The sequence below is a fragment of the Saccostrea cucullata genome, unplaced genomic scaffold, assembly GCF_032062105.1.
Source record: "Saccostrea cucullata isolate Sc308-1 unplaced genomic scaffold, CSIRO_AGI_Scuc_v1 ctg11915, whole genome shotgun sequence".
Classification (NCBI taxonomy): domain Eukaryota; kingdom Metazoa; phylum Mollusca; class Bivalvia; order Ostreida; family Ostreidae; genus Saccostrea; species Saccostrea cuccullata.
Window position 1 is genome coordinate 9,046 of NW_026922647.1, and position 9,688 is coordinate 18,733.

Genomic DNA, 9,688 nt, shown 5'->3' on the forward strand with positions numbered 1-9,688 from the left:
TTGGGTTTGATAAAAGATGCAGATTTTCGACTCCCTCCTTATTTTTTCATTCTTCAAATTATCTAATATGACATTGTACAGAAAGAAAAAACAAAACAACCAGGTAATAAAAAGTATAGACTTACTGGGTGAATATTGATCTCATTAAAATGCAATACTTTCACTCTTCTCGCCCTGTTAAATTAATCTTATTGCCTAGTGAATATAAATTTTGTCTTCCGCTTTTGCAAATGCGAGGAGATATCAAAAATCTAATTCGTCTTTCGGGCACAAAAATAACTTTGGTCACAACAAATAATGATAAATAATAAAAAAATTCAAATATACTTTTAGTTTCCCTTTCCTGTCCTTGAAGTTAAACCTATTTTTAAAAGAAAAAAAATCACAAAATTTTACCCTGGTCAGATCTTTTGAAAGAGAAAAGAAAGGGCTTTCATTTGTGTGCATTCTATTTATCCATTTTCTTTAAATTTTCATTTTTAAAAAAAAATTTATTATTTATTTTAATTGTATTACATAATTTTTTTTGTATTATAATTTTTCCATTTCTATTTTTAAAAATCGTTTTATTTTCCTGCAAATGTAAGATTATTATTGGTTTGTTTAGTTATGAAGGGCATTTGAATAAAAAAACAAAAAAAACAAAAAAAGATAAGATAAATTGTGTTGCTTACACAAAATTCTTTTACTTCTCTTTGCTAATTATATTGACTAGCTGAAAAAAATTATTTAAGACACAGAAAATCCAACATAAATTTTAAATAATAAAACAGACATGTTTTCGTCATACTTTATTTTTCATGTTTTTTCATGAATTTTTTATTTATTTATTATCTTTTTTGGGGCGTACCATCATTTTTGCCGACTTCCACGACCTCCATGTGTTTCCCCAAGTAAACCAACTCAGTTCTCTGCCGTTGTGCTGGGAGTTTTTTTTCGATATACACCATTTAGATTGTATTGAAAGCACTTATCAAACCACCCTGCTGTTGTGTGGGATATAGCACACGATCCACTTGATTCGTCGTTGTCCCTGTCTTTCGTACTGAACAACTTACCGCTGTACGGGCCAAAACTATCACCTGAATGTACAGAAGGCTTATACTCCATTAAATACAATTATAGTATTTTGGCTTTTGATGAGGTCAATCCTTAGATATATAGACCTTAGAGAAAGCATATCGACCGAGTACAAAGCTTCCTCTAAGGTCTATATATCGAGGGATTGTACCGAATCAAAAGGCTACAATAATTTATTGTTTTATTATTTTTTATCAGTTAATAAGAAATGTCTTAAAATTCTTGTGTCTAATACTCAATAATTTCTCATATAAGGAATTCTGTCATTTATTATTTTGCATTATGATGAGAGAGTAATAAATAGAAGCTGCAGTATCTGTCTTTAGAAATACCCACTTTATAAAGACTTTTGTTACATCAACGCTATTGTTGCTTCACAGAAGAACGTTTTAAGAGAAAGTAGGTTCTTTTATTAGGACCTTGAAATAGAAACATTAAGTCTTTAACACTTTTTATACTTGATTATGTGACCTACAGTGTAGTTTAAGCCAATTAGCCGGATAGCTGGCAACAATAGAGAAAAATAATAATAATACATACAATCCTATTTTAGCTTTGAATTTTTTCACTTATCAGCAAGTGCGGTTGTCTGCAATTATTTTAATTATCAATCTTCGTTGAAAAAAAAAGTTCTTTGTTTATTTCTAAAATTGTGTAAATTATCCATATCAAGGGGTTTGATTGTACATTTGTACGTTAAGTATTGTTCTAATGATGCGGACATAACTTGATGTTTGTCCAATGAAACAGTTCTTTAACAGAACTTTCATAGGGACGTCTTTAAAGCTTGATATTACTAGTTTAGATGATGATAGTGTTTATCGATTGATCAAGAGAAATCAGTTTTCATAAGAAATGAAGACGAAAATATTCAATGGATGTAAATATTTTTTTTAATTTAAGCTTTCAAAAGGACTCCCTGGCTGCAATATTACATCCATGGGTAATATTTCGTAAAGATATTGACTAACTAGAATTTATTTCTAAGGAATCCGAAAGAAAATTCATCTCATGTAAAATATATAATTATAATTGTTCTTACCAAGACCTTTGGTACCCATGAATCCTCCTACTTTCAGTTTATACTTGTCAGCCTCGGTACCAATATAGAATGTAGAGTAGGTAGCATGACCCTTTCCTTTGGAGAACTTTTCCAGATCTATCCTTAGTTCTTGATTTCTGTCTTTTGTCAAAGCGTGAATAGCATCATTCCCTAGACATAAAATTTTAGTTTTCTAAAAGTTGTATGGGAAATAAAGTTTAAAAGGAATTTTTCTAATGTAGATCTTACCAAGCCAATACTCATTCTTGACGTCACCAAATGCATTCTTGTAGTCAACCCAGTTCCTGAAGAAATTGGTAAAACCATCTATTCGTCTTTGTATCACCTGAAATTTATTCAGGATGTGAAATGTACTGAACTGCATGAGTATTTATCAAAAACAATTTATATGTAACTTGTAAATATGTATAAAGATTTACATTCAGGATGAAGAGCATCTTCTTTTTAAACAACTCAATAATTATAGTGAACTCTTAGTAAATATTGCAGTGAACGTTAGAAAAGAAGAGAGTCCAATTCGTATTTTAATATCATTATCCATAGTTACCGTCCATCCGCCTCCGTCCGTTGTCATGTCACAGTACGCCGACTTCTTTGTCTTTATGTCGGGATAAATCGTGTATACACCATCTTTACTCAGGGGTCTGTGTTTGAGGATATCAGAACAGTCTTTGTATTTCCCTTTGCTTCCTGAAAAGATGACTTATTAGAAATTTTAAGATTTTACAACAAGAGGCCCTTGAGCCACAACTCTTACCTGAGTCACTATGATCCAATACTGTTCATTATGAGCAGATTTTCCGTTTGTAAATTCTTATGCAAAATGGTGATCTCTTATATTGAACATCCTGTCCATGAGGGCCATGTTTGGACAAACTGGTGGGATATTCAAGAAAAAACTTACGTGAATTAAGAAACACCTGTCCTCCCTTTAGTTTATAAATTGACTTCAGCTCTAGAGTCATAGGTCCGTGTACAGAGATGACCGTGTTCTTGTGATCCCATTTAGAATTCCTCAGCATAGCTTTCACATCATCTACCGACAAACACACAAAAGATTTAAAATAAATATTCAAGTTTTTAAAAAAAGTTTCTTTTTCTAATTTATTAGGTCACCTGAGTAAACTCAGGTGACCTATTGCTATCCGTTTTCGTCCGTCGTCGTGCGTTGTGCGTCGTGCGTTAACATTTGAACATTTTCAGCTTCTTCTCTGCAACCACTGAACCAATTTCAACCAAATTTGGCACAAAGCATCTATGGGTAAAGGGGAACAAAAATTGTGAATTTCATGACCCCTGCCCCCCTGGGGCCTGAGGGGTGGGGCAAAAACCACTAAAATTAATCCAATTTTTAAAAATCTTCTTCTTTACTCCTGGACATCAAGCAGTCAAACTGTTTGCATGATTGTAATCAGCAATGAGTCCTCTACCAAATTTTGAAATTCATGGCCCTGGGTTCAGGGGTTCTAGTGCTAGGGCGGGGCTAAATAAGTAGGTAGTGAAAATGCATTATTTCTTTGAAAATCTTCTTCTCTGCTCCTGGGTATTGAATAAACCAACTAAGTCCATAGTTATGATGAGCAAGAGTGCCTCTACCAAATTGTGAATTTTATGGCCCCAGGGTCAGGGGTTCTGGTGTTAGGGCGGGGCTCTATTGATTATATAGTGAAAATACATGAATTCTTTGAAAATCTTTTTCTCTGCTCCTGGGTATTAAATAAACCAACTAAGTACATAGTTATGATGAGCAAGAGTGCCTCTACCAAAATTGTGGATTTTATGACCCCAGGGTCAGGGGTTCTGGTGTTAGGGCGGGGCTCTATTGATGATATAGTGAAAATACATGAATTCTTTGAAAATCTTTTTCTCTGCTCCTGGGTATTAAATAAACCAACTAAGTACATAGTTATGATGAGCAAGAGTGCCTCTACCTAAATTGTGGATTTTATGGCCCCAGGGTCAGGGGTTCTGGTGTTAGGGCGGGGCTCTATTGATGATATAGTGAAAATACATGAATTCATTGAAAATCTTCTTCTCTGTTCCTGGGTATTAAATAAACCAACTAAATACATAGTTATGATGAGCAAGAGTGCCTCTACCAAAATTGTGAATGTTATGGCCCCAGGGTCAGGGGTTTTGGTGTTAGGGCTGGGCTCTATTGATTATATAGTGAAAATACATGAATTCTTTGAAAATCTTCTTCTCTGCTCCTGGGTATTAAATAAACTAACTTAGTGCATAGTAATGATGAACAAGAGTGCTTCTATTAAAATTGTGGATTTTGTGGTTCTAGTGCTAGGGCGGGGCTCTATAGATTATATAGTGAAAATACATAAATTCTTTGAAAATCTTCTTCTCTGCCCCTGGGTATTAAATAAACTAACTTAGTGCATAGCGATGATGAGAAAGAATGCCTCTTCCAAAATTGTGAATATTATAGCCTCAGGGTCAGGGGTTCTGGTGTTATGGCGGGGCTCTATTGATTATATAGTGAAAATACATTAAATCTTTGAAAATTTTCTTCTCTACTCCAGGGTATTAAGCAGATGAACTACCTATATAGTTATGATGGACAAGGGCCCTAATCTTCCAGAATTGTGAATTTCAAGGCCCCAGGGTCAGGGGTACCATAGAGGGGGGGGGGGCTGTACTTATATACTGAAAATGAATGAATGATTTGAAATCTGCTCCTTGGTAATAATCAAATATCAAGGCCTAAGGGTCAGGGGTTCATGTGTGGTAGGGGAACTGCTGATTATTGCTGAATATTACTGATTAGTTGAAATGCATTTTTTTGTTCCCCTACCCTGCGGATGGGTATTAAGTAAACAAACTAAGCAACTGCTAAGTGTATTGTTATGATGATCAATGGTGCCTCCTTCAAAATTATGAATGCAATAGCATCTGGCTTAAAATGAATCAAATTCAATCACTGGAAAGTTGTTGCATAATGCTCAGGTGACCTATAAGGCCCATGGGCCTCTTGTTGGTATTTTACTTTTCCTATAGAAACTATTAAATGTTGACATGTACCAAAATGACACTGGAGATTATAACATGGTGAGTATATGTAGAAAGTGTATTTACGCAAGATTTAATATTGTCTTCATATGTTCTCTATCAATTAAGACTAGCTACATGTAATTCCTAATGTCAGCTACTTTTAAACGGCGATACATGTATCTAATACTGATTCGAATCATAATTATAAGACATATTGAAGAACGGGTGGTTTAAACGTGGCAGAAAATGATATACAAGTGAGTAATACATAACCTTATAGAAAATTGATAAAAGTTTGAAAAAATATACAACTTACCTGTCAAGTGAAGCTTAATTCCTGAAGAATAAACAAGAGAAAATGCGACTGTCAAACACACGAACTTTAACATTGTTAGGTTTGTCAAAACTCTTCTTGGTATTCTTTAGGATATACAGAGACTATATACTTGTATCCAACTGTACATATAACAAGTTGTAGGACGTATCTATTACACATAGCATGACTGACATCTACAGGTAATTAAAATGAAATTTAATATTACTATTCATCATTTCATATCATTACACACCCTGAGAGAGAGAGAGAGAGAGAGAGAGAGAGAGAGAGAGAGAGAGAGAGTGAATGTGTGTGTGTTCTTCTCAAATAAAAATGACAAAAAACATACTTTTCTTAATTTGATTTATTAATTCAACAAAATAGAGATAACAGATAATAAATAGAAACAGTTGTATGTCATATATCTAAATGCTGAATTCATGAAATTGCACTTCTAATAATTATAATAATGATGAAATCATGGTGTATGGAACTATTCATATAATCAGTATCAGGATCGGGCTCGAGATTCCGAGGAGCATGGTGGGAAAACTAGACAGGTGGCAAAATTGATTAATTATTGAACTGTTTTGAACCGTTGGACTTTAAATGGGCATTGAGGATGATAGGAGTGGAGGAATGGAGAGTACGTATCTGTTTGTTCGTGCACCCTTGCAAGCGTGTGAAGCAAAAAGACTGTTGTCCGCCGACAGCATGGCTTCAAGTGCAAAAATGGCGGCCAGGGAGGCTACTGACTATAGCGTTGTTACTATTTAGTTTATTGTTGTTGTCGGGGGACGTTGAAGCAAATCCAGGACCGACTGACCATGGACTGAACAGCAGAGGCTTACAAGGAATACCACGCAAAGAAAATTGCCGTTTGAAAAACAACCACCATCATCCAGGCGGACATAACGGTCAGTCATATGATTTGGTAAAAATTATTCGCGAATTAAAGGATGAGTTAAAAGAAGAGCTGAAAAGTATAAATAGTAAACTAGAGACAGAAATTACAAAGTTAAACCAGAAGCTCGACAGGGTGATTGACACTAACGATAGGCTTGAGAGTAATATAAAAAATCTTGAAGAAGAAAATGGAACACTCAAAGCCAAAGTGAGGCGGCTTGAAGATCAAAGTAGAAGGGATAATTTGATCGTATGGGGGATAGACGAAGACCAGGAGGAAGGGGAATCATGGTTTGATTGTGAAGAAAAAGTAAGACAAGTGTTTAAAGATACCCTTGGTATTCAGAGTGCAGATGATGAGGACAAAATGGTCATAGAGAGAGCTCATAGACTTGGAAGAAAACAAAGAAATAGTACAAAAGCAAGAGGTATCATTGTAAAATTTGGTAGATGGAAAAACAGACAACAAGTTCTGGAAGCGGCACGGGAAAAGCTTAAGAGAAAGAAAGATGAACCAGCAAACCCGATTTCGATAAGTGAAGACTTCAGTACAGAATCAAGAGAGGTTAGAAAAGGACTGATAAAGCATATTGAAAACATGCGCGGTAAATACAAAAAGGTAGCGTTGTCATACGATAAGATTATCGCAGATGGAAAACATTTATATACAACCCACGCACAGAGGAACTGTATACGGAGGGAGCACCAAAACCATCTTTCGCAATACATGCAGCCATAGACGAGTATGACGAGAAATAACAAGGAAGCCAAGGCCCTGTAAAAGAGGTTAAAATGATTACGTGGAACATTGGGGGTATAAAGAAATTGTTAGAAAGACAAGATGCGGCTAACTTTGTAATGCAGAATGATATTATCTGTCTGTTAGAAACATGGGCGAGTTGTGTTCAAGATTGTAAAAATGTCTTTCCAGGTTTTGTTGAATACTGTAATATAGGGTCAAAAAGATCAGTACATGGAAGAACTCCACAGGGTATAGCAGTTTCTGTAAGAAAAGAAATAGAAAATTTTGTAAAAAGATGGGTAAAAAATACAATGTCTATCATTTTAGTGTTTGATAAAGAATTGTTTGGGACTGATAAGGATATTGTTATGGTTGCCTGTTATTTGCCACCAGAAAACTCTAGTTTTTATGAAGATAAGGATGATACAAATGGTGTGCATTTATTATATAGTGAATTGTTAGATTTTTTGAGCAACATTAAAGAAGAGGTCTGTGTAATATGCACAGGAGATTTTAATGCTCGTATAGGTAATATGTTAGATTTTGATGAGAATGAAAAATATATCCCAGTTATTGGTGAAGATATAGATGAACATGCTACTTTTTCCCTACCACGAAAATCACGTCAGAAAGGCATTAATAAATTCGGAAAAGCACTGATTAATTTATGCAAGTCATTACAGTTATATTTTGTGAATGGAAGATCTGAAAGTGATACTGAAGGACAGTATACATACATATCTACAAATGGTAAAAGTGTCATTGATGACTTTTTATTGTCTGTAGAGTTACTTTCCTTTTTGAAAGATTTTATTGTAAATGAATCTGACATATCGGACCATTTTCCATTGACTTGTATTTTTAAAGTGCCGAACCTAATGATAAAAAATATAGAACCAAAGGGAGGGGATCTTGTGAGGTTTAGATGGAAAGAAGATAAAAGATCAGATTTTGTTGAAAAATTTAATTCAGATTATGTAAAAACATGTTTGTCCTCGTTAGATACAAACTTAAGAAATAGCAATGTAAACAACGCTGTACAGTTAATTACAGATATATTACAATATTGTGCATTAGATATGAAATTGGATAAGAAACCTATGAAATTAGAGCAGCCTAAATGGTGGGATAAACAGTGTGAAGAAGCTAAGAGAAAAAAGAGTCTAAACACATATAGGAAAACAAATTCAGAGGAGGATCTAAACATTTATAAATTACAAAGACAAAAATTTAGAGATTTATATCACTTTAAAGAATCTCATTTTAATCACTTACAGATTGAAGGGTGTCTAAGTGAACATGACACAGGAAACATGTGGCAAGCTATAAAGAAATTGACAAGAGGTACTTTCAAAACTAATATTTCAAATACCGAGTGGATAGATTATTTTAGAACCTTATTAGACTCTGCTAAGTTTGATATAGATAGTGTCTTTGAATCAGTGGCCAACAGTTTTCTAACAGAACTTGAAGATGGTTAATGTAAAAAATGAAGTTGTTGAATTGGATAAACCTATTGAATAATGGGAAGTAAAAGATGCACTCGGTGAAATGAAGAATAATAAAGCACCAGGAATTTATGGTTTAGTGACAGAAATTTATAAAAACTCTCCTGATCAATTATCACAATACTTTATAAAATTATTTAACATTATATTAGAAACAGGTATTTTTCCAAGAGAATGGGGTAAAGCTATTATATGCCCTATGTACAAGAGTGGAGATAAAAATATAACAGAAAATTATAGAGGAATTTCATTATTGAATGTCATCAGTAAAATTTTTACTAAAATTTTGAATGACAGATTAACTTGTTGGGCAGAATATGAAGGAGTATTGTTTGAACAAAAGTCTGGTTTTAGACAGACACGTTCTACTATTGATAATTGCTTTGTTCTTCAAGCAAGTGTATATAAATATATTAGTAAAAGCAAAGGTAGAATGTATTGCATGTTTATAGATTTTTCAAAAGCTTTTGATTGTGTTCAACATAATATTTTATTGTATACACTATTCAAGGAAGGAGTCAGTACAAATATTTTATTGCTTTTAAAGTCAATGTATTCCCAATTAACATCATGTATTAGAAATCAAAATCTTATTTCAGACTTTTTTCAGTGTAATATAGGTACAAGACAGGGTTGCATGTTAAGTCCTTTATTATTTATCATGTTTATTGGGGAGCTTACAGAATTATTAGAATCAATGGAATGTAAAGGCATATACTTTGATGAGACATATCCTAACATTATGCAGTTACTTTTTGCTGATGATGTAGTTAACTTTGCGGATACTGTTATCAACTTACAAAATCAAATTAAAGCCTTAGAAAAATTTTGCTACAAATATGGCATGAAAATTAATTTACAAAAATCAAAGATCATGGTGTTTAGACGTGGGGGTATAACAAAAAGTACAGAGAAATGGTTTTTTGATGGAAGAGAAATTGAAATTGTATCATTTTACAAATACCTAGGAATATATTTTACAAGTACAATGTCATGGGAACTGACAAAGAAGTTTCTGTGTGTGTCAGCAGAAAAAGCATTGTTTATTGTATATAAATTTATGAAGATGT

At 33.6% G+C, this 9,688-nt stretch overlaps 1 pseudogene; it reads right to left on the reverse strand.

Annotated features, from left to right (window-relative positions):
• Window positions 1-810: 810 nt before the first annotated feature.
• On the reverse strand, window positions 811-5,633 carry LOC134262147 (ryncolin-1-like; annotated as a pseudogene).
• Between the last annotated feature and the right edge of the window lie 4,055 nt (window positions 5,634-9,688).